The following is a 26,049-nucleotide window of genomic DNA, read 5'->3' as shown; positions in this document are numbered from 1 at the left end:
ATTGTTTGGTACCAATGAAGACTTAGTGACGTGGAAAACATCTCAGCTTCCTTCCCTATTCATGCTGCTTAGCCTGCTGAACACCTTGTTTTCGATTTCCACAATCTCTAGTTTCCTGTTCAAATTACCCTTTACTTATGACCAGTTTGCTCAATTATCATAATTTCTCAAACAAAAAAGACAACCTGCAACAATAACCCTATTCAGTTAGCTTAGAAATAACGTTTCTTTTTTCATCCATTCAGCGCAAACTTATATAGATCTGAGAACATAACTTCAACAGAAAAGGAGCCAATGCTGGCTAAAACAGAATATCCTTTAGCAGTCGTAAACCAACCAAAAAAAAAATCACAACACAACTTCCCTATTGTACAAGTCCCAACATATTTACTTGAGGCCAGTAGCATTATCTAACAGGTTGATCTAGCAATAACAATTATATAAGCAAGGTATGAATATTTGCAGCAATAGTTTACAGTAGGAAAGGAGACAATACCAAAGTAAAAGCCTGTAGAACAGAAACAAGGAGATTACAGCTTGACATAAAGAGAATAATCTTTAAAGAGGAGCAACATGTGGCAAGTATACAGTATGTTCAGTGGATAATAGCCAACTTGACTAGGATACTATAAACAGGTTAAATAGCTTTCCATCTTTGTATAAGAACCCCACAGGAAATAAATAATACCATGGAGACAGGGTAGAAGAAATATTAACAATCTGACATCTTTGTCTCAATAAAGAGTTCTTTCATTTGAAACAAAGAAGAATCAACTGATGCTGCAAGACATGCTGCATTAGTCATCAGATTAACACATCGTGACAGATCTCCAATGCGTTACTAAAGATTCAGACGTTTTAAAATCAGAGAAAAAAATAATTAAAAGAGACTTTGAAAAACTGCTTCAGACTGAAAATCTTGGAAAACCTCAATTTTAATGAAATCAAGTTTATTAACTGACTCCTTATCTTGCTAACTTGTATGTCTAAATGAAACCTGAATAACCACCTAAGTAATTGTCTGTTTGCATTCCCTGGAAATCAGTACCGTCTAGTTCTCAAATGCATGTTTTTTTCCATTTTGACTGGTTGTATTATAGACTGGTATGCATGTTCCAAGGTACATCATTGAAAGAAGCTGCAGAGGGTTGTAGATTCAACCAGCTCCATCATGGGCACGGGTCTCTCCACCAATGAGGACATCTTCAGAAGGCGGAGCCTCAGAAAGGCAGCATCCATCATTAAGGACCTTCATCACCCAGGATATACCCTCTTCTCATTGCTACCATTGAAAGCCTCAGCACACTCAATGTATTAGGAATAGCTTCTTCCCATCTGCCATCAGATTTCAGAATGATCCATGAACCATGAGCATTAATTCACTATTCTTCTTTTGCACTCTTCATTTAGTTATTTCTTATTGTAACTTTCTGTAATTTTTATGTCTTGCACTGTCCTGCAAGACATGCCGCACAAAAACAAACTTTATGACATATGTCAGTGAAAATGATCCTGATTCTGATTCACCTGTATTGCAATATTACCCACAATTCCATAAATCTTTACAGACGAGTTGAATTACCTACTGGTGCTCAAAATTTTGAATATTATTCCCAGGATTCATGTACAAACTTTTTGAACAAATCAGTGGGAAAAGATATTCTGACATCTTCTGCTACCTTGGCCATTAAAAGCAACCCCCATAACACTTTACGGTAGGGATGGTGTTATCTGGCTGATGTGCAGTTTAGATTTATGTCACATGTACCACTAAAAAAAAGCATCACTTTGAAGATAATGTAAAGATGTGGAAGAAGGTCTTGTGGTTGGATGAGACTAAAGTGGAACTTTTTGGCCTCAACACTAAGCAGTAGATGTGGAGTAAATCTAATACTGCACATCAGCCAGATAACACATTTCCTATTGTAAAGTGTGGTGGAAGTAGCATCATGTTATGCAGGTACTTTTCAACAGCAGGACTGGAAATCTAGTCAGGATTGATGGGAAGGTGAATGCTCCCCACCTAACCTGGCACAGTTTAAGCAATTTTGCAAGTGGGAAAATCTTGCTCCATCACATTGTGCAGAGCAAATGGAGACTTATCTAAAAAGACTACTGGCTGTAATAGCTGTGAGAGATGGTTCAACTATGTACTGAGCAAAGGGATGAATACTTTTGAACTGCTAACATTTCAGTTTTTGAATTTTTAGTTTTTCATGCTTTACAATTTTCCATTATTTGGGCTCAACCATGAAAAAATGAGCATGTGGTTACAAATAAAACTTCAGTTAAAATTTATCAAAATCCCTGGTTGCAATACTCATTTATGTGAACAAAGGACTGGGGGCTGAATACTTTTTTAAGGCACCATATAATCAATTACCAAACCCAAAATGCCAGAAGTTTTTAGACTTTTTAAAAGAACTGCTCATTGATCCTCCACTCATTAAATTAGCAATTTTGCATAGTACCTTCACCCTCCTTCTCCTTCCTGAAGTCAACAATCAACTCTTTAGTTTTACTCATGTTGAGCAAGTTGTTGTTGTTTCACCACTCAACCAAGTGTCCTATCATCAACAGGGTCCAATAGTGTCTTTTAAGAGACTCTTAGATAGGTACATGGAGCTTAGAAAAACAGAAGGCTATGCAGTAGGGAAATTCTAGGCAGTTTAGAGAAGGTTCTAGAGTAGGTTCTAGATTCTAGAGTAGGTTACAAGGTCGGCACAACATTGTGGGCCGAAGGGGTTGTAATGTGCTGTAGATTTCTATGTTTCTATCAATTGCAATACATTCAACAACACTGCTGTCGTCACTTATACATAGTACTGGAACTGTGCTTAGCCACACAGTAATGTGTGTGTAGTAAAATGAGAATGGGCCTAAGCACGCAGCCTTATCAGTGAAATGATCATTGATGGGGAGCTCATGCATAAAGAAATAGATTCTATATTAACTGAAGACAATCAAATGTCCTCATGATGCTAATAAGCTGTTTTTGGATTGTACATAATGTTAACCCAAGTATTATGATAAGCTCAGCTGCTTTACTGTAGATCTCATCAAAAGTAACTAGATTACCAATTTACATCAATTAGGAAGAAGGCTTTATTGCATTTTAGGCAATTCATTCCTCGGAAATAACCGCCTAACTAATACCTTTTAAAAACTGTACTACTATTTTTGAGACGCATGATCAGTGTGGCTTGTGCGTGTCATATTAAGTGGTTATTAAGAAAATAATTAGCTTGATTTAAATGTAAAGCTATTTATTATTAAATTAAGGTAAGCAAAGAACTACCAAGGAAATACTTCAAAGACTGAATTCAAGCTGTACTTTAAATGAAGCATGTTTTCAGATATAAATTCTGTAACAAGTGAATCTCTTCAACATCACATTACTTCATTGAAATCACACTAGCTACTGAGTTTAAACTCAATTTTCAGACCCTCAAATTCACCTCAATATGACACAGTCTAAAAGATCTTTATCCCATTTGTTCAATTTCCATCTATCCTTTTGTTCGATCTGGAGATGATGTTGTTCAGAAGTTTCTTCAGAAGTCACGAATGATGTGCATATCTTAATGGTTACAGCCTTTTTTTTTAAAGAGCAATACCCACAGTATGCTGGAGGAACTCAGAAGGCCAGGCAGATTCTATGAAGGCGAATAAACAGCTGTGTTTCAGGCCATGACCCTCATCAAAGTACAAGTCAGATAGAGTCAGCCTGCACCAGCAAGCAAGGGAAGAAGTAACGAAGGAACTGGAGGACATGATTTTCTTTTATACTACAAACTAGTCTGATCTAGTCTAGATAAGAAACCTGTAAACAGATACTGTCTGAGTCACACTTCAATAATCCAGACAAACAAAATACAAAAAGTATAGAACAGGAATCAGAATCAGGTTTAATATCACTGGCATATGTCATGAAATTTGTCAACTTAGCAGCAATACATGTTAAATATAGAGAAAAATATAAATGAATTAAAGTATATACGTACATTAAATACTTAAATTAAAAAGTGATGCCAAAACAGAAATATTAAAAAAAAGTTCACAGGTTCACTATCTATTTAGAAATCAGATGGCAGAGGGGAAGAATCAAGTAAACCACAAGCTACTAAAATTTTACAGACAAACATAAAGAAAACCAAACTACCAGGGAAAAAACAAACGTAAAAACCATTCCCGGCCATAACCCAAACACTTTCTCATTTTCACCCCTTTTATGAGAAATGATTAACTCTAGCATACTTTCATAGGATTATACTACCATGTCAGGCTCTACATTCTTCAAAAAATGTACCTTATCAATCACCTTCGACTGCTTGATTGTGAAAGCAAAGATTAATTCACACCTCGGCATCAATCAGATACAGAATCTTAGTTAACATGAAACCTTTGGGTAGCTCTGATGACTAGAACAGAACCAGTTAATCAAGCACAAAGTAGAGTCCCATTGACTAACTGACAAACCTTTTATTGTTGTTGATTTTTCAGTACTCTCAAAGCAAGTACAGACATGCATTGAGGCATGTCATTGCAATTCTGGAATATAGAACAAAAACCAAACTAATAGAGGAACACAGCAGGTCAGGAAGCATATGTGGAGGCAAAGGGATAGTTAAGGGATTTTGGGCCAAGAATTTATCAGAACAGTCCTAATGTAGGTCTCAACCTAAAACGCGGAGATGGTGAAATACAGCAACGCGTTGCAAGCAATTTACTAAACTTCAAAATATTCTTGTTCTGAACTACTCTTACTGCAATCTGCAGTCTGTAATTTCCCTTAAAGTAATGTATTTTTGAATTAACAAACCAGCGATTTCACGATCTTCCGGAGGATTCTGCAGATTTAATTCTGAAGCATATAATTATGTCACCTTTAAGCAAACAAAGGGATATCACCATGGTCAAAAGAGAGGGAAGAGGGGAGGACTTCAAGCCAGTCTAAAATGCCAGGGTATGAAACTTCCTCTACCTAGCATCTTGTAAGCAAATGTGCAGTCACCAAAGAACAAGACTGAGGACCTAAGGGCAAGATTGCTGTCTTGGAGGGAAGTGAGGATTTACTGCTTCCTGTGTTTCACAGAGACATGGCTCATTCTGGACATGTCAGATTCAACAATCAGACCCAGGATACACAGGGTGGACCAGACTGCTAATTTGGATAAGGAAAATGTGGAGGACTATGTTTCATGATAAACTCAGATGCAGCAGTCTTGTCATACTCTTGTTTCCCCCGACCTGGAACATCTAATGATTAAGTGCCAACCATTCCATTTATCAAGAGAGTTCTCCTCTGTGATCCTGACTGCAGTTTAGAGTCTTCCCATTAAGCATGCACTCAAAGTACTGACTGCCACCATCAGCAAACAAGAAACTGCCTCCCCCCAACACTATTCAAACCATTCAAACAATCAGGCTTGTTTGAAAAAATCCCTGCCCAATTATCTCAATATATCACCTGCAGCACCAGGGGTCCAAACACATTCGATACCGCTATACTACAATTAAGAATGCCAACCATTGCATGTATGAACCACATTTTGGGAAATCTGATCACTTAGCTATCCTCTTCCTACCTGAATACAGAGGCCAAAGACTAAGGCTCTAGAGATAAGAACAAATAGGTGATTGTAGGAGTCAGAGGAGCAGCTGTGGGATAGCTTCGAGTCGGTGGACTGGACCACGTTCAAGGACTTATCAGAGGATCTGAGCTAATACACCACAGCTGTCATGGTCTTTATAAAAACAGTTGTAGACGAGTGGGTACCCACAAAATCATTCAGTCATCCCTAACCAGAAGCCCTGGGTGAACCAACAGATCTGCAATCTGCTGAGAGCCAGATTAGTGGCATTCAGGTCTGGTGACCAAGTTAAATTCAAGAGATACAATCTCCGGAAAGCCATCTCATGTGTAAAATTCTAGACCAAACTTTAATCACTGAAGGATGCTCGAGAATAGTGACGGGGCTTGAATATTATCACCTACTACAAAGTTAAAGCAAACAACAAAGGTGACAAGGCTTCACATCCAGATTAACTCAATGCCTTTTATGCTCCATTTGACCATCAAAACATGGAGACCCTTTCATGAACTCCCACAGCCTCCAATGAACCCAGGGAAAGCATTCAGCCCAGACAGGATATCTGGCCAAGTAATAGACCTGCGCTGTGCTGATCAACTGACTGTGTGTTCACTGATCTGTTTAACCTCTCACTTTGGCAGTCTGAGGTACCCACCTGCTTCACTTAGGCTTCAATTATTCTGGTGCGCAAGTAGAACATGATAACTTGTCTCAATGACTATCATCCAGTAATACATCTGCAGTGATGAAGTACTTTGAGAGGTTTCATATCAATTTCTTGCCTGAAAAGTGACTTGGATTATTCCATTCTGCCTACCGTTGCAACAGACTAACAGCAGATGCCATTTCATTGGCTCTTCACTCAACCCTGGAATATCTGGACTGTGAAGGTGTATAGATCAGGAAACTCTTCGCTGACTACGGTTCGTCATTCAATTCTGTCATCCCTTCGAAACTAATCAACAAGCTTCAAGACATAAGCCTCAATACCTTTTTGTGCAACTGGATCCCAGTCAGTTCAGACTGGCACATTTCTTCTACAAGCTACAACTGCACAGTTGCAACACAGGGTATGTGCTGAGCCCCCAGCTCTACTTGCTTTATACTTATGAATATGAGGCTAAGCACAGCTCCAATGCTGAAGACACCATTGCCATTGGTAAAATCAAGGGTGGTGATAAATCAGCATGTAGAAGGGAGATTGTAAATATGATTGAGTGGTGCCACAACAGCCTCTCACTCAATGTCAGCAAGACCAAGGAGCTGATTATTGACTTCAGGAGGAGAAAACCACAGTCCATGAGCCAATCCTTACTGGGGGAATCAGAGGTGAAGACGGTCAACAACTTTAAATTCTTTTGCATTATCATTTCCAATTTACAAGTGCCATTACAAAGAAAGCACGACAGCACCTCTATTTTCTTAGAAGTTTGTGAAGATTCAGCATTTCATCTAATACTTCTATAAACATCTATAGATGTGTGGTGGAGGGTATATTGACTAACTACATCATGGCCTGGTATGGAAACTTCAACACCCTTGGACAGAAAAACCTATAAAAAGTTGTGGCTATGGCCCAGTTCATCACTGGTGAGGCCTCCACACCACCTACACGGAATGCTGCCGGAGGAAAGCAGCATCCATTATCAATGACCCCCACCATCCAGTCTATGTTCCCCTCTCTCTGCTTCCATTAGGAAGGAGGTTCAGGAGTCTCAGGACCACAAAACCAGGTTCAGGAAGTTGTTACCCCTCAACCATCAGGCTCTTGATCCAGAGGGGATAACTTCACTCACTCCATCACTGAGCTGTTCCCACAGCCTATAGATTCACCTTCACGGATTTTTCACCTCATGTTCTGGATATTTATTACTTACTTTTTTCTCAGCTCTATCTGGTAAAACCCGAGGCACAGGCAGACCCAATCACATACATTCTCAACTACCAGGAACTTTAGATCTATTCTGGCGGCATTTAGTATTGTGGCTTTCTGGAAATTTGCATAAATATTGCTTTGTAGGCCCAATTGTTTAACGCTATTGTATAGTGAGCTTGAGATGATACCAGTTGTAGATATTACTTTTGGGACATGTTTCATAGTCTGTTCATTCGGCACATTTCTAGTGTTTTTACTTATTGATTTCTTTATGTTAGGTGTATTTGGAATTACTATTCTATTGGTTACTATTGGAATTATTGTTCTCGATTATTTATCTTGTAATATTATCTTATATCCAGACAGTTGTTACTGATTGTCCTGTCTATAATAATGGATAGGTTGTAATGTAATTTGTATGATTCTGACTCTAAAACTGGATCAGGCCTGTATTTATAGTAAGTTATGGTATCTTTTATTAGTTTGCATTTTATAACAAGATTTTGGCGAATGATGTTTACCACTTAATTGTGCCCGTATAAGTAATCAGATTGAGTGAAACTGTTACAGGATCCTGTAACGTGTTGGATTGTTTCTGGCTTCTAGAACCATAGAGCATAGAACATTACGGCACAGTACAGGCCCTTCAGCCCTCCATGTTGTGCTGACCCATATAATCCTTTAAAAAAAGTACTAAACCCATACTACCCCATAACCCTCCATTTTTCTTTCGACCGTGTGCCTGTCCAAGAGGCTCCTAAATACCCTATTGTTTTAGCCTTCACCACCATCCCTGGCAAGTCATTCCAGGCACTCACAACCCTCTGTGTAAAAAATTTACCATTGATGTCTCCCCTAAACTTCCCTCCCGTAATTTTGTACCTATGCCCTCTGGTGTTTGCTACTGGTGCCCTGGGAAACAGGTACTGACTATCCACCCTATCTATGCCTCTCATAATCTAGTAGACCTCTATCAAGTCCCCTCTCATTCTTCTACGCTCCAAAGAGAAAAGTCCCAGCTCTGCCAACCTTGCTTCATATGACTTGTTCTCCAATCCAAGCAACATCCTGGTAAATCTCTTCCACACCCTCTCCATAGCTACCACATCCTTCCTATAATGAGGTGACCAGAATTAAACACAATACTCTAAGTGCGGTCTCACCAGAGATTTGTAGAGTTGTAACCTCTTTACTCAATCCCCCTGTTAATGAAGCCTCGTAACCCATAGGCCTTCTTAACTACCCTATCAACCTGTGCAGCAACCTTGAGGGATGTATGGATTTGAACCCCAAGGTCCCTTTGTTCATCCACACTCTTAAGTAACTGACCATTTATCCTGTATCAGTCTTCTGGTTTGTCCTTCCAAAATGCATCACCTCACACTTGTCCGGATTGAACTCCATCTGCCATTTTTCTGCCCAACTCTGCAGCCTATCTATATCCTCTTGTAACCTTCGACCACCTATAGCTCCATCCACAATTCCTCCAGTCTTCGTGTCATCCGCAAACTTACTCACCCATCCTTCCGCCTCTACATCCAGATCATTTATAAAAATCACAAATAGCAGGGGTCCCAGGAGAGATCCCTGCGGCACTCCACTAGTCACCGACCTCCAGTCAGAATACTTTCCTTCCACAACTACCCTCTGCTTTCTTCCTTTTCGCCAATTTTTTATCCAAACAGCCAAGGTTCCACTTTTCCCATGCCTCATGACTTTCTGGATGAGTCTCTCATGAGGGACCTTGTCAAATGCTTGTCAGACCACATCCACTGCCCTACCCTCATCAATTTCTCTTGGCATCTTCTGTATTTATCATTTTGAATTTGTTGGTCTTTTATTGTGTATATTTGATATTTTTGTGCTAACCACCTGGTCCTGTATTGCCACAAGCAACCTGTTTCTGGTAAGAGGCTCCAACTCTAAGCCAAGAATTCAACACTTCCTTGTCGATATCTAGTCTGCTCAGATCATAGGGATGTCTTCCATTGGTTAGCTTTTTTTTGTAGTGCTAATTTCTTCATTTTTCTGGGTCGTGCTTTCATTTAAGTTTAGTGGTATGTACTTCCTTAACAGGGCCTGCTGATGGTGTAGTGGCAATATCTGCACAGAAGAAAGGCCTGGCAATCTATTTCAATATCTTGCCACAGAAACCATATGGACATCTGCATGAGTCGACAGCAAATTGATGGCACCCAACAACAACTACTTCTTAACAGAATTGCATATGCTCACATAGTGCTGAATCGTGTCTTCATTGATGAAAATATATCCTTGGAAGTTTTATCTGACTCTTGCGTAATTTTTTTATGTCTGTTATTCCTCTTCTTCCTTCTGTCCTAGATAGTGCTAATCTAAATTCCTTCAAGTGTACATTGTGCTTTCTAAAATTTGTCATTTCAGTTATTTTTCTTAGTAAATTTTCCAGATGAGTTTAGATCAAGATATTATGCCAAAAGAATACATTAATATGGGTATAGCAAAAGTGTTATGCCATTGTTATATTTTTATTCTTGTGCTGTTTAGCAGATTTTCTTAAGCCTTGAAGTAAACTCTGTCAAACATTTTCCCTTTATCATACTATGATCTATTTTCTTTGCTCATTGATATCCCAAATTCTTACATTTCTTATTCATCCACCGATTGTATTGTATGCTGCTGCTGTTTTATATTCTACGGGCTCTATTGCACCTTTCTTTATGCTTAATGTCCTGCACTTATCTAGTCCAAAGTTCATGTTTACATTTTCAGAAAATAGTTCTACTATTTGAATTAATTGTTTTAGCTTTACTTCAGGTGCTTGTATGTCTTCAATTGAGTGAGTGCATTTTTTCCTCTCTAATTCAACTTGCTCCCTGTTTGACCAGATATTACACAAAAAGTCCATTATCTCTGTTGGTAATTCTGTGTTCAGGTTGGCAACACTTTGTTTTAGTGTATCTATGAATTCTACAATGCCTTTGTCAGGTTGTTCATATGTTGTGTGGACCTTATACTTCACTAGATTTTCTTTTAACTTTCTTGCTCGGGTTATCCATTTTATACTCCATTATTTCTGTTCTAAAAGTTTCAATTTTGTTTCTTAATCTTTTCTAACATTTCAGTGTTCTCAGTTCATTACTCAGTTTTGGGTTTCCATTAATGAGTGCTTCTATTTGGAGCCACTGCACTGCCGTTAATGCCATGTAGTATGTTATTGTGTGCAGTTCTTCAAATGTTTCAAGCTTTCCTAAATATTCCTAAGTATTAACAATTTTTGTAAATTTTGATGATGTGCTTTGTTTTGATAAGTAGGGTCTTTTTTGTTGGGTCAGAGCCCATGTATTCTTAAGAGTGTGGTGATAAATCTTAGGATAATTTTGTCTGTAAGCTCATTCTGCAGAGATTCCACACCTGTGTTGTTGCTATTAGGGTCAGGTTGTGAAGCAGTTTTTGAAGTAATTTATTTTCATCAGCATTTCAGGGGATGATATTTTCATTATTTTCTTGTATAGCATTATTGGGGTCTTTATATTGGCCTCTCTAGCTCTTGTGCTACTTTGTTATATTTGGTTTTACATCTCTAGAGGGATTAATTTTTTTTATTATCACTACATTGATCTGCTATTCATTATGCATTTACTTGCATGAAGGAATGTTGCCCTATAAACTGTTGATGAAATTTGTTCCTGTATGCTGTCATGGTAGTCTCAAGTTCCATTGTTCGATAACATACACGCATTATGAATGTGTTTACTTCTAATGACCATTTCATGCGTGTCTTTCTCCTCAACTGCTTGCGTGGTCTCAGTTGTAAATGGACTGCTCCTCTGAGGAACACCTGCAGTTAATTTTTTTCTTTCTTTTTGTATTTGCACAGTTTGTCACCTTTTGCAGAATTATTGTTTATCCATCACATTGGGTACAGTCTTTCACTGATTTTAAGAGTTTCTTGTATTTATTGTAAATGACAAGAAAAATGAATCTTAGGGATGTATATGGTGACATAGATGTACTTTTATAATAAATTTACTTTGAATTTTGAACTTTTAAGCTATTTCTTTACCTGCATAGAAGCTGCCCAACCTAATGAATTATTCTAACATGTTGTGTTTTGTTTTGCTCCAGATTACAGCATCTGCAATCTCTTGAATCGATATTGTCCATACTGGACAGATAGCAAGAGTGGAATTTACGTCAGTACCAACCTGCTCACTGGACATTATTTTTCAGCCAGTTCATATAGACTATTTTCTACATTTGTTGAATGACACAGGACCACTGCAACTAAATAATCCAATGCTCCCATCTTCCCTATAAAGATTAATTAGTGGATCTGGATATGAAGAATTGTAATGCTGGATATCAGAAGTAAAGAAAGAAAATTCTGGGGATAGTCAGCAGGTCAAGCAACATCTGTGGAGAGAAAATAAAACAGAATTAAAGTTTGATAAAAGGTCTCTCCCTCTCTCTCATGATACCTTCAGACCTGCAGAGTAAATCCATCAATTACCATGTGAATAATTGTTTACATCTTTCCATTGTGTCCAATAATACAGAACAACCTACACTATACTTTCTGTTATTGGTGATCTGCCCACGAAATTTGTTCCAGCTGAGCACAGGAGAATCTGTTCCAGTCCATTCAGTAGAGGTAAAGAACATAAAGGATACATACACAATGACACCTAATAATCATGTAGTTATGTGATTGTTATTTGTAATAACATTATTTACATATTCGTAAAACATGTTTAGTGGCACAGAAATCTTTTAAAAGTTAAGATTCTGTCTGTAAAATTATTAACCACAGATTACCAAATTTAGCCTTATAAAGCACTTCAGAACAATGGGCATTCTCTCACTTTCTTCTCAGCTAGAAATTTAAATATGTGCCAGCAAAGAGGAAGACACAGCATTATCATGCCAACATTGAATAAATAACCGCTGAAAATAAAAAAAACTAAATGCATTCAAAGTTTAATATAATGCCTTCTTTCCAAATTAATTCAAATAGATGCAGGAAGAAAAATGTACTAATGATGACAACAAAGAAGCAGTATGCATGCATAGAAGGGAGAGGGAAGAGGGCTTAAAAGAAGTAGTTTCACAGCAATAGATTCCTTTTTATTTAGTTATTCTTGAAATATACATCATTGGCATTGTTGCCATTTATAGACCATCCTTAAAAGTGCCCAAACACAGCCCCACTGGTACAAATATTGTGCATAAATATTTTAGATCAGTTAACTATAGCACACTTCCTTCTCTAAAGGCCATTAATGAAGGCCATTTTTACAACAATCAGATAGCTACATGATTACTTTCATAACAATACTGAGGCAGAATACTTTCCTTTCTAAACTTTGTTTACTAACGAATCTAAATTCCTAGTTTCCAAGATAAGATTTGAGTTCATGTACCTGGATCAATAACAAACCTAGAGAGATCTGGATGTTAGTTCAATGACTTAATCACAATGCTATCTTACTCCAAGTTCTTACTGCATCACAGCTGGGATAACTCCTGTAGAATTCATTCAATATTCTCCAGCCCAGAGTAGAACCCTCAAGTGCAAAATCAATATGTAGACCTACAAAGGACCGCAAAGTACTTTCAGGGAAAAAAATGCAGGTTAGTTCCAAGATCAAGGGCTTATTCGTCAGAATGACAACAGAGTGGTTTATCAAGTGGAACATGGGGTTAATCTTTCAGCACAATCAAGCCAGGAAATCAAACCTAGCTCCATGAGAGAACGCCGGGAGCAGCATTCGGCAAACCTAAAAGTAGGATGTTAATGTGGGTACTATGCTAAACAGCAAAAACAGCATGCAAAAAATTGACCCTATTGATCTCTCATCCAATGGATCAAGTGAAAACTCTGCACAGCTGTCAAATCTGGTTGGACAGATAACAGAAGTATATTTTCCATCCTCAACAATTGTATGTCTCAACAACTGAACATCAAAGACAAGACTGAACCATTTGCAACCGTGTTTTGCCAGAAATGATGACTGGCTGATCCATCTTGGCTTCTTCCTGAAATCTCCACAAAGGTCAGCCTTCAGCCAACCTGATTCACTATAATGTGATATCAAGAAACAGCTGAGAGTACTGAAAACAGAAAAGGCTATGGTACCTGACAATACCTTAGTAACTGAACTAAGGATTACCACTTCAGAATTAGCTGCACCTCAAACCAAGCTTTTCCAAAACAATTTGAATACTAGCGTCAATGAGCAATATGAAAAATGGTATGTCTTGTTCATAAAAATCAAATTAAGTTAATTATTGCACAGTCTACTCATAATCCTGAGCAAACAGAGAGAAGATATAGTATCATTAAGTGACACTTTGGTTAATAACATGTTCTCCCCTGCTCAGTTTTGGTCTTATCAGAGCCACCTGACTCCAAACCACATTACAAAATGCTGAAGAAGTGAAAAATCATTTACTGACATCAGTGCATTTTTGGCCCAGTCCTCTACTAAACAACCTTAGTTAAAGTGAGTCAACGAGCAAAGGGTAAATAAGTCAATTTTTGTGAAATCATATCTTGCAAAGAATCAACTGTTATTGTTGACAGCCAATCATCCCAAGATTTCAACATGCCTCTTCCAAAGAAGTGTTCTCTACCCAACAATTTTCAGCTACTTCAGTGAAACTCCTTCCATCATTAGATTAGAAATGGGGAAAAAGAAGCAGAGAATGCTTGGCACCACACAAATGGAGTAACTCAGCAGGTCAATCAGCATCTATGGAGAGAAACAAACAACTGGTGTTTTGAGCCAAGACCCTAAATAGGACTGGAAAAGAAGCGGGCAAAGGCAGGTGGGGACTAGGAAAGAAGCACAAGCTGGCAGATGAAATGGGGTGGGTAGAGAAAGTGAGAAGCTGGAAGGTCTTAGGTGGAGAAGGTAAAGAGGGCTGAAGAAGGAGAAATCTGATAGGGGAGGAGTAAAGAGTAAAGTGCTGGGAAGTTGATTGGTGAAAGATACAGAAGGTCATGGAAGAAAGAAAAGGGTTGGGGGGGGGAGTACCAAAGGGAGGCGATGGGCAGGCAAAGAGAAGGTAAGAGGGGGAAAAGAGGATGGGAAATGGTGAAGGGGAGGGGGACATTTCCAGAAGTTTGAGAAAATGATGTTCATGCCATCAGGTTGGAGGTTACCCAAATGGAATACAAGGTGTTGTTCTTACAAATCAAGTGTGGCCTCATCCTGACAGTGGTGGAGACCATGGATGGACATATTGGAATGGGAATGGGAAATAGAATTAAAATGCTGGCCACTGGGAAATCCATTTGTACTGGCAGATGGAGTGTAGATGCTCCACAAAGCAGTCTCCTAATCTACACTTGGTCTCACCAATAAACAGGAGGCCAAACCAGGAGCACAAGACACAGTAAATGACCCCAAGAGACTCAAAAGTGAAGGACTATTTGGGGCCCTGAACGGTAGTGAGGGAGGTGGTGTAAGGGCAGGTATATCACTTGTTCCGTTTGCAAGGTTAAGTGCCAGTAGGGAGAGCAGTGGGGAGGGATGAATGGACAAGGGAGTCCACCTCTAATGGGATCCCTCTACCAAATACATCTTTCCCTCCCGCCCACTTTCTGCTTTCCGCAGGGATTGCTCTCTACGCGACCCCCTTGTCCATCCATCCCTCCTGGCACGTATTCTTGCAAGTGGAACAAGTGCTATACCTGCCCCTACACCTCCTCCCTCACTACCATTCAGGGCCCCAAACAGTCCTTCCAGGTGAGGTGACACTTCACCTGCAAGTCTGTTGGGGTCATATACTGTGTTCAGTACTCCCGGTGTGGCCTCTGTGAGACCCAACATAGATTGTGAGACTGCTTTGCCGAGCACCTACACCGCATCTGCCAGAAAAAGCTGGAGCTCCCATGGGCCACACATTTTAATTCCACTTCCCATTCCCAATTCAATATGTCCATCCATGGCCTCCTCCACTGTCATGATGAGGCCATGAGGTCACACTGAGGTTGAAGGAACAACACCTTAAACTCCCTTTGGGTAGCTTCCAACCTGATGGCATGAACATCAATTTCTCAAACTTCCGGTAATGCCACCGCGCACCCCCCCCCCCCAACTCCTTCACCATTTCCAATCCTCTTTTCCCTCTCTCCTCATCTCTTCGCCTGCCCATCACTTTCCTCTAGAGCTCCTTCCCACTTTTTCTTTCTTTCAATCAACTTCCCAGCTTTTTACTTCATCCTTCCCCCACCAGGTTTCAACTATCACCTGATGTTTCTCTCTCCTCAGCTTTTTTTTCCCCTCCACTCCTGCTGAAGGGTTTCAGCCCAAAACATAAACTAATTTTTCCATAGATGCTGCCTGGCCTGCTGAGTTCCTGCAGCATTTTGTGTGGGCCACCTGGGGAAATTATGCTTTTTGTGGCAGATGAAGTTGTCCCCCAATTTACACTGTGTCTCATCGATGTAGAGGAGGCTGCACCGGGAGCACTGGATATAGTGGATGACCCCAAAAGACCCACAGATGAAGTGTCACCTCACCTGGAAGGGCTGTTTAGGGTCCTGAATGGTGGTGATGGCAGAGGTGTAAGAGCAAGTGGAGTACTTATCCTATCTGCAGAAATAAGTGCCACGAGGGAGTAAGTGGACAAGGGAGCCGCGTAAACAATGATCCCTGCAGAAAATGCTGGGAATATTTAACAATCTCACAACATCTATGGGGAGGGAAAGGGAACCAATTTCCCATCCCAATAACCTTTCATCAAAGTGGGAACGCTTGCTGATCACTGTATAATGTTCAATTCATTCACAAGTCCTCAGAAAATATTTATGTGCACCAACACCTGGAAAATATTTACAAAAATAACATTTGTATCACAAAGGAGTCTCACAGTGACCATTTCTAACAACAAGGGGGTAACCATCTATACTTGACATTCATTGGCATTCTACCATCAACTCTCGACCTGTGATCATTCGGTGCATCACTACCAAGATAAGCCACATAAATATTGCCAGTTCAAAAGCAGGTCAGAGGCTGGATTTCCTCTAGCGAGTTAATCACCACCACACATCTGGGATTTTCACTATGCACAAGGTGGAAATCAGGAGCATGATTAAATGCTCTCCACTAACCTACATAAGTGCATCTCTAACAACACTCACACAGCTCAACATCACCCAGGAGAAAGCCCACTTAATTTCCTCCACTATTAACATATTTCCAGCTGCAGTGTGTATTATCTACAAATTGCAGTTATTCGACAGTTACCTCTCAAGCCAAATGAAGACAATGTAAGGCAAGAGTGATGGAGGCATGAGAATTCAAACATCTCAATATTCCCTCTCGAAAAGCATACCATCCTGACTAGAAAATTTGTGAGCAGAACATAGAACAGTACAGTACAGGCCCTTCAGCCCACAATGCTATGCCAACCTATTAACCTACTCCAAGGTCACTTCCCTCCCACAAAGCCATCAATTTTTGTTTCATCCAAGTTCCTAGCTTAGAGTCTCTTAAGTGTCCCTAATGTATCTGCCTCTGCCACTACCCCTGGCAGCATCTTCCACACACCCACCACCCTCTGTGCAAAAACCTACACCTGACATTCCCCAGTTGTTGGATTTAATCCTATACTTCACTATACAATAGCCATGTACATATGCCTTCAGCAGAGGTTTGCAGCAGTTCAAAATAGTGGTTCACAATCACTCTCAAGAGCAGTCAGGGCTGGGCAATATATACCCGGCTGGCTAGTTAGCCTGCATTCCAACAAAGCATCAAAAAAAAACTAGTGCCAAGCAACCACACTATCATCAAGCCACTTCCAAAGCCATTCCTGTAACTTTGCCATGACAGCACAAGGTTCCTTAAAATATACACACGTAATAGTATAGTAAGGGGGACTAAAGAGGAAACTATATTATTTGTAAATGTGTTGCACTTAATTGCACTCAAATTTTAGAACCGTGTATCAATAGTAACAACACATGCCATAATTGTACCAAGTTACAATTATGACTAATAATTAATGGCAAAGAGCTACAATCTAAATAATTCTGAGCTTGGTTCCGCAGGTCTATGGACTTTATGGAGGAAATAGGGTTATTTTGCTATTTAATGAAAAGGCTATTACTCTGTTCTCCCCAAAAGAAGCTAAAAAGATACAGATTGGATTACAGATGGATTTACAGCTTGCGTTTGTGGCCCCAGGGTAAATGTAAACTCATGTTAAAGCAGCCATTGGCAGAAATAATGCTGATTTTAGACACCAAAACTTTGATGCTGCCAAGAGAAAAATTCTATTGCCAAGAACCATAGGACTGAGACTTATGCAAACAAAAGCTCTCATCCAACGATTCACCAACACTGGACCATTGTACCCATCCTAAAATGTACAAGTTTTCATTTCAGAGGCTCAAAATTAAATTGTGAAGGGGAAGGGGTGTCTGTTAAGTGTAGTGAAAAATCCAGCAACACAGAAAGCTTCCCATTGAGAGGACATATTAATTTGTGCTCTCTGGCGCTCTGCTGTTGCTGTCAACTAATGTTCATAAACCTCATCATATAGCCCCTAAAATATGTTACAATGAGTCTTGACTATATTTAATCATAGCTTGTTTATCCCTCTGTAGAGGTTCACATATTCTTTTGTCATACACCCCTCACTTAACAAGCCTACCTCACGGTCCCCACATTTAGTGAGTTCACAAGGGGTTGAATACAGCTTCACTTAAACTGAATCGAAAACCCATTTAGTAAGTTATCATGCACCAAATAATTACAAAAAAAAAATCATACAAAATAACTTCAAGCCTTGCTCTATTTGCCATTTTGCAAAACCAGCAATGCAGCCCTCATAGGATTAAGCAGACAGCTGCTGCTATAGCAACAATGATAAAAATGATAGGTCAGCAATGCAAGCGGAATCTACACCTGACATTACAAACTGCATTATAATCAATATTTATTGTAAAAAAATAACTGTGTTAAAATTTGAAGTAGGAATTGCAGTTAATGTCTGCTACATACATTCAATTATGTTTAAGTTTAAAGTGGCATCTCAAACTGCAGGACATGCCACAAAAAATTAGAAACAGTGCAACAAACATCTCTTAGAATAGAATAAATCTTCATGTGCATCACAGGTTCTCAAATCCTAAACCAAACACTCCAAAGGTAAGAGCATATAATAGTCCCGAAGTTTAGTGTTTCTAGAAGGTTACGTACATTTTCTGCAAAGAACTGAAGGTGTCCTCACCTATTGAATGGTTCATTTATTATCAAAGTACACAACTCTGAAATTCTTCTCTCCTACCTTACAAATGTAAAACCATCAGCTGTCCACTACACATGCTTATACATTGGAACCAATGATAACTTCTTTAACACTACTAAAAATCATAAAGCACAAATGTATACAAAGCAAGAAGAGAACACATAAATCAACAAAATATTATTAGGCAGTTTACATGTTCATAGGCAAAACAATAAAAAAGCAATTTTGAACTTTAATTATGGCTAGCCAAATGCCACCATTCTGTATATAGCATGTAAGAAGTTCATTAACTTTGTTCTACAATTTACAGGATTTCCAATATGATGAATAGACATATGTGTATGAAACATCATTGATATATTTCCTCCTTGTTAGGAACAGAAGTAAATTTGTCGAAGTCAACCAAAGCACCAAATTATTTTTGATTTTAAGCAAAATTGTATCTTCAAATGAGGAATTAAATGAATTAGTTATTTATCTTCTTAAGCAAATAAAACTGAATACCACTATACTGGTTTATTATTTAGTATCCCTGGTATCCATTTTGCCTTCCTGCCTCATACTCAAAACTGACGAAGCCCTTATTGTTTAAAAATTTACTAATCATAGCCTTGAAGATGGTCAACAAGTATCCAATACTCTTTGAGATTGAGTATTTATCTGAGTGAAGGAATTTCCCCTTTTGTCCATGATAAATGGTTGACCTCTTATCCCAAGACAATGTCCATGTTTTAGATTTGGCAACCTGAACAGGTGGATGCTCATGCTCTCATTTATATGGTTCAATAAAACCGCACCTTTTTTTTCAAACTCATCTCATAAAGCTTATTTATTTTCAGTATCCTGCAAGACTTCTGCATCCTGAAACACTCCCAAACCCTGTCTCGTGCACACACAATCAATGTGAGGTTGAAGGAATAAAAAAAATCTCATAGCCAGGGGGAAAAAACTCAAAACAAGATAATAAAATTGAAAATTTTTGAAATAGCCATGAAGGTACAATCTCTGGGGAGAAAAAGCTGTGTTGAAGTGCCCAAGATTAAAAAAAATGTATTTGAATACATGGCATGATCACTGTACTAACTGAAATCAAGCCTCTTCTGCTACCAATCATGGATTCAGTTACAGCTTTTCACTCCCTAGACTTACTGTTCTACCAACCCAGCACCATGCATCAGCCTTTCTTTAGAAAAGCCGTCTCAATTCTTCCCTCTCCACGAAAAACTTAAAGCAATATATTCTCATTCCAAAAAAAACACACACACACAATTCATAGTCTCCACGATGATTTGAGAGTATTCACAAAATAAAGGTCCTCCTCACCCACATCCTTCCATTCTTAAGCCTGGACAAAATATTGCAAGGCCTAGTTGAAATCCTTGCACTTGCAGACGTGTGATATGTGACAATTATGATTTGGAGTTGTAACTTTCAACAATCTGTCTGCCTTTCAGATAACATGTTAAGACTGAGAATATAAAATGACAGTTGCTGGAAATCTGAAATAAAAATAGAAAATGCTGGAGGGCCTGAACAAACCTGGACCTGAAATGTGAACTGTTTCTTTTTCCATAAATGCTGCCTGACCTGCTAACTGCTTCCAGCTGTCCCTTTTAAGTATGTTACAACTGTAGTTCCTGTTTCAGAGGCTTAAATGATTCCTTGGCATGATTCAACTAAGGGTAATTTGCACTGTCTAGGATAATGGAATAAAGTTTATCCCTTAGCCAATCATTTAAAATATGGAATATTGCACTCTGTTCATGTTTCTACATTACAATTAACCCATTTTTCAAAAGTACTTCAGCTTTTCCCCAGATGCCTTCAAAATTATGGCTGTCAAACCCCCTTCTTGAAAAAGCCAAATCTTGATAGTGAGGTACTAACTAACTATAGGACTACATCGAATCTTCCCTTTCCGGACAAGATTCTCGAGAAAGTAATTTTCAATCAACTCAAAACTTACTGAATGAGAGCAACATTCTAGAAAAGAATCAGTCAGGTTTCAGAGTAAGCCAAAACATGGAGATGGCCTTCAACAAAATTATCAGTGACCTTAGTCTCAGTTCTAATTCTTCTAAATCTAGTGCTTTCCTCAACAGAATTGACAACAACATTCTCTTAGATTGCCTTGAGAACTGTGTTGGTCTCTCTAGTAATGCTCTCAATTTGTTTTGTTCACGTATCTTAAAGATCTTTTTGTCTGTCTTGGAGACCAATTTTCTAAGAGATATGATATACCTTTTGGTGTTGCTCAGGGAAACTCTCTTAGTCCCCTACTCTTCTCCTTATACATGCTCCCCTTAAATTCCCACAGTTATGCAGATGACACACAATTGTCCATCTCGGTTGAGCCTGATGATGATAATGCCCTATCTTCTCTGACTTCTGGTGGGCTGCAATAAACAAATAGATGAGCAATAATTTCCCAAAACTAAACGAAGATAAAACTGACATACTTCTGGCTGGTCCCAAAGCCAAAAGAGATAAACTTTTTGATAAACTTGGGAATTTGGCTCCCTTTGTAAAATCAGAAGTAACAAGCCTGGATATTATCTTTGATTCAGATTTTAATGTTAGATTCCACATACTGAAAGCATTTCTACACAAGAAATATTGCAGAAGTATGTCTGTTTCTGTCATGTAATGATGCCAAAAAATGATTTCAGACCTTTAACTTGAATAGACTAGATTACTGAAATGCACTTTTTAAATGTCCTTCCAAAGTAATCTATTGACAAACTTCAATTCACTCAGAACGCCACTGCTCGACTTTCAACCAAAACCCGGATGAAGAAACATATCACTCCCAAGGCTGCTACACTGCATTGGCTTTCTGTAAACTTAGAATTGATTTCAAAGTTCCCTTGCTTGATTTTAAAGCTCTGAATGGTATGGGACCAAAATACATCACAGGATCATTTTCGTTTTATAATCCTGCTTGAGCTCTCATCAGTGCCTCTTCAGCAGGTCTCTTAAATTTAAACCATCTCCTTCAAAAGGTAATTGACAAGTCAGCTTTTTTGAACTATGTTCCTATGCTGTGGAATTCAGTACCTAAAACTATATAGACATTTTTAAACACCAGCTCAAAACCTGTTTATTTAACCTTGTGTTTAACTAACATCTTTCTCTTTTATTTTCATGTTAGTACTTCTAAACCATTGTAAAGCACTTTAAACTACATCATCTGTATGAAAAGTGATCTATAAATAATTGTTGTTATTATATATTATTACTTCATTGGCTGTAAGAAGACTCTCACTGTGATACCTCAGTTATTGTTTCTTCATGGTATACCTGTGGAGTTTACAGACTTTTGATTTTACATCATCCTGCCCAGCATCAACTACAGTTTTGGCAATGACTTCACATTTCATCCCATAATAAATACCCTCCATTTATACCTTATGTTATATTTAAGTTTGCTGACGATACCACTGCTGTTGGCTGAATCAAAGGTGCTAACAAATCAGCATTTAGGAGGGAGATTGAAAATCTGGTTGAATTGTGCCGCAGCAACAATCTCACTCAATGACAGCAAAACAAAATAGCTAATGATTAAGTATAGGAGAAAGAAACTGAAGGCCCAAGAGCCAGTTCTCATTGGGGGATCAGAGGTGGAGAGGGTCAGTAGCTTTAAAACCTTAGTGTTATCATATCAGAGGATTGTCCCAGGACAAACATGTTAATGTCAACAAAAAGAGGGAATGTCAGCATCTTTATATCCTTAGAAGTTTTCACAGATTTGGCATGTCACAGAAAGCTTTGACAAGCTTCTATAGATGCACAGTGGAGGGCACCTTAAATGGTTGCATAATGGCCTGGTATGGAAACAGCAATTTCCAGGAATGTAAAAGTCTACTGAACTTGAAGAACATCACAGGCAAAGCCCTTCCCACCATATAGCACATTTACTTGGAGTACTGATACAAGAGAGCATCATCTATCATCAAGGACCCCACCACTCAGGCCATGCACTCTTCACTACTGCCATTGGTCAGGGGGTACAGGAGCCCTAGTTCCCACATGATCATATTCAGGTACAGTTCTAACCCTCAACCATCAGGTTCCTGAGCCAGCATGGCCAACTTCACTCACCAAAACTCTCAATTGATTCTACAACCTATAGACTCATTTTCAAGTACTCAGCCACTCATCTTCTCAGTATTATTTTTTATTTGCACAATTTGTGTTCTTTTGCACATTGGTTGTTTTTTTGCCAGTCTTTGCTTTTGTATAGTTTTCCATAAATTCTAATTTATTTCTTTAGTTTTCCATAGATTCTATTTTATTTCCTTATTTTTCTGTAAAAACCTGCAAAATAATGAATCTCAAAAAAGTGAATGGTAACATTGACATACCTGCTTCAATGAGATTGTCTTTAACCTGTTGCTAGAACACAAGGGAGTTGACGTAAGCCCCAAACCTCACCATTTCATACTATCATGACTAATCTGATCTTTGACCTCAATTCAATTTTCCTCCCTGATGTCCAGAACTCTTGACCCTTGTATAGTCCTAAATATTTACCTTCACATTCAATATTACCTTCACCTATTCTACATAAAAAGTCATGAAGCCCTTTGAGTCCACTCTGCTGTTAAACAAGGATATGTCAGAATTTCTAACTCACAAGCATTTTCCTGCCTATTTCTCCCTTGCCTAGGTTCTTCATGTCCCCAGAAATCTACAAACTTCTGTTTTGAATGCAATCAACCCCACAGCCTCCACCATCGATCAACTTCCTGCAAGGCGAACAAATTTGTATTTTCATTCTAAGTTGTATCTTATTTTGAGACCTTGACCAAGCATTCACATTTCTCTGGAACAGTGATTTACAGTCTTCAGAGAAGAACTTTCTCATTTTAGTCTTGAATTCAGAACCTCTAATCCAGACACTTCATCCCTTAGTTCTGAAGTCCTCACAAAGGATCATCAATTACGCTAACTGATTTTTCTTCAGAAGAAAGACACATTCAACTTCATCTCTTCTCCTTACGACTACCTTATACATGAATCTGGCATTGTTTTATGATGGCAATATCCAGTTTTACCCGCACTTCTGATCTTATTTCCTTAAGAATCTTGATTTTATTCATTAAGTATCTTTCTATAAATGCTCATCAGTGTTTCATGTTTATCCTGAGGTGGTATTCACATACCAAATCCTTATAAACATTTAGCTTATCCACCACCAGAAGAAAACAATGATCTTCTTCCCACTTACTCAATTTATGTCTCACACAACCCCAGAAAATGTGACCATCTTGAATCAGACTAATTCTAATTCACGTATCACATACACCCTTGCTAAAGTTTACTGCCCCCCCCCCCCATATGGAATTCAGATAACCCAAGGACGCCATTCTTCACACTACGGTCAACTAACAATGACAGAATGGCCTTTTGGTGGAAATTGAAACCATGAGAAAGTATACCCAGTAGACTTACAAAAGTAGCAGTTCTTCTTTTTCTTTCAAATGCATGATTTTATTCTCCACTGACTTACAAAAACCAGATTTACAGTCTGCCAGCCTGTTGGCCAATATCATTACTTGAGGTGACAGCAGTGTCCTAAACGTCTTAAATACTAAAATGAAGCAAACAAATTAATACAAGAAATAAAAGTTCTTACCCTCTTAAAGCCCAGTGAGATCTTTGCCCCACTGATTCGGCATACCTTGTAAGACTAAACTGTGCACAAACGCACTCAACACGCTGCTGCTGTTCGACCTGTTCCTACTACACTTCGACACGTTGATCCCTGAAGAAACACTGACAGAGCAGGAACAAGTTCCGGTTCAGTGTATACCAGAGGCCGTTGTTTGGTCGAAAGGCAGGAGAACCGAACCCACCACTAAGACTTGGAATAACACAGGCCCCACTCAGGCCTATGACTGCTCGGCGTAAAGTCTGTGTCTCAGCTGGAAGCCGCAACCACCACCACTTTAGAGTTGTTTAACTGCATTCAGCCATGCCTGAAACCTAACTCACTTTCCGACAGGTTGGGCGCAAAGCCACGGCGACGGGCCAGCGCCAGGAAAACCCTTCAGCCTGCAGCGACGGGCCCGGGCACGATGACAGGAGGGGAAACCGAACGCTCATGTATCGTCAGTACAGCAGTTACAGAGTATCGTTCCCCTCCATGCAGTCAGCCTAGGATGTAGGGAAGGTTATACATCCATCAACCCCCTAGCCTGGGGTCCAGACGCTGCTCGCTTCCTTCCACCGTCGGCGTACCGAATACCACCACCCCGATACCCAAATAGTGGCACGGTCCAGACACCACGTGATCAGGTCGGCCGAAGACGCTTGTCTGCGTCTCCTAGCAACGGGGAACATGTCGGACCGGTCTCCGCTACGTTCAAAGCACTCGTTTCAGACCAGGCATAATAAGTCAAGCGCTTTTCGACATCAGGACATCCAAAAGGGCTTCACAGTTAACGAAATAATTTTTTTTTAATTACTTGTCATACAGTAGAAAATATGGTAGAGAATTCGTCCATACAAGATCCCACAAGCTGCTGCTGATAATGGACCAAAATATCAGCTTTTTGTGATGATAATTGAGTAAATAAATATTGTAAAATATTTTGAATAATGCAACTGCTTTTCTTCAAAACAGTAGACATAGATTACCGTTGCATTTGAAAGCTGACGCCAGAGACATTTTGGCATACACTCAGTACTGCACTGGGAAATGTAAAAACATCAATTTTATGTCAGCTCATGAGATATTTTTGTCGTTTGTAATATATGTTTACACTTCTAAGTTGAATATGATTCGTGATACACTCTAGTTTGCTTTTCCAAATATACAAAGGCACTTCTTCAAACAGAGAACGTATCTGTGGAAATTTCTACCAAGGAGCCTCAGTTGCTGAGTATATTGAAGAAACAAATATATAGATTTTAGCTATTAATGGACTCAATAGCTATGGGAATAGTACAGAAAGTTGGCACTCAAGGCCAAAATCTTCCCTTCGTGGATCCTGCCTGCTTTGCTGAGTTTCTCCTGCATTTGTGTGTCTTGCTCACTCTGTATCTCCTTGAATTCTGGCATTGGCATGAAGAGCCAAGGGACCCATTTTTACTTATTGAATATGTTCTTGTTCACCCTATTATCAAAAAAGTAGACATTTGCAAAACAGAAAATGCAGATTTACGAAGTTTTATATTACTTCCATTTGAGTTTGAACTAAATCTAACCATTTTTTCCCCATTATGGCATTTCGCACTTCTTGGGAGAAATTATTTGGAAAAAGAACCTGACACTATGCCACAATTTTATCAGAACAAATGACAATTAGGTTGGGCAAAGCAGTGGGC

The 26,049-nt window shown here is 39.0% G+C and overlaps 1 protein-coding gene across 4 annotated transcripts in view; it reads right to left on the bottom strand.

Annotated features, from left to right (window-relative positions):
- Positions 1-25,464, bottom strand: part of tbc1d16 (TBC1 domain family, member 16) — a 112,018-nt gene extending 86,554 nt beyond the window's left edge. The window contains exons 1-2 of one of the 4 annotated variants that reach the window (XM_059948516.1): positions 24,356-25,464; positions 11,658-11,865 (exon numbers count right to left, since the gene is read on the bottom strand). The gene's annotated coding sequence lies outside the window, so the exon portion shown is untranslated. The remainder of the gene's footprint in view (positions 1-11,657; positions 11,866-24,355) is intronic. The other 3 variants (XM_059948517.1, XM_059948518.1, XM_059948515.1) reach the window with 3 other exon arrangements.
- Between the last annotated feature and the right edge of the window lie 585 nt (positions 25,465-26,049).

The sequence above is a fragment of the Hypanus sabinus genome, chromosome 23 (genome assembly GCF_030144855.1).
Source record: "Hypanus sabinus isolate sHypSab1 chromosome 23, sHypSab1.hap1, whole genome shotgun sequence".
NCBI lineage: Eukaryota > Metazoa > Chordata > Chondrichthyes > Myliobatiformes > Dasyatidae > Hypanus > Hypanus sabinus.
Note: the sequence above shows the minus strand (reverse complement) of the source record. Positions and strands in the feature narration are given on the sequence as shown.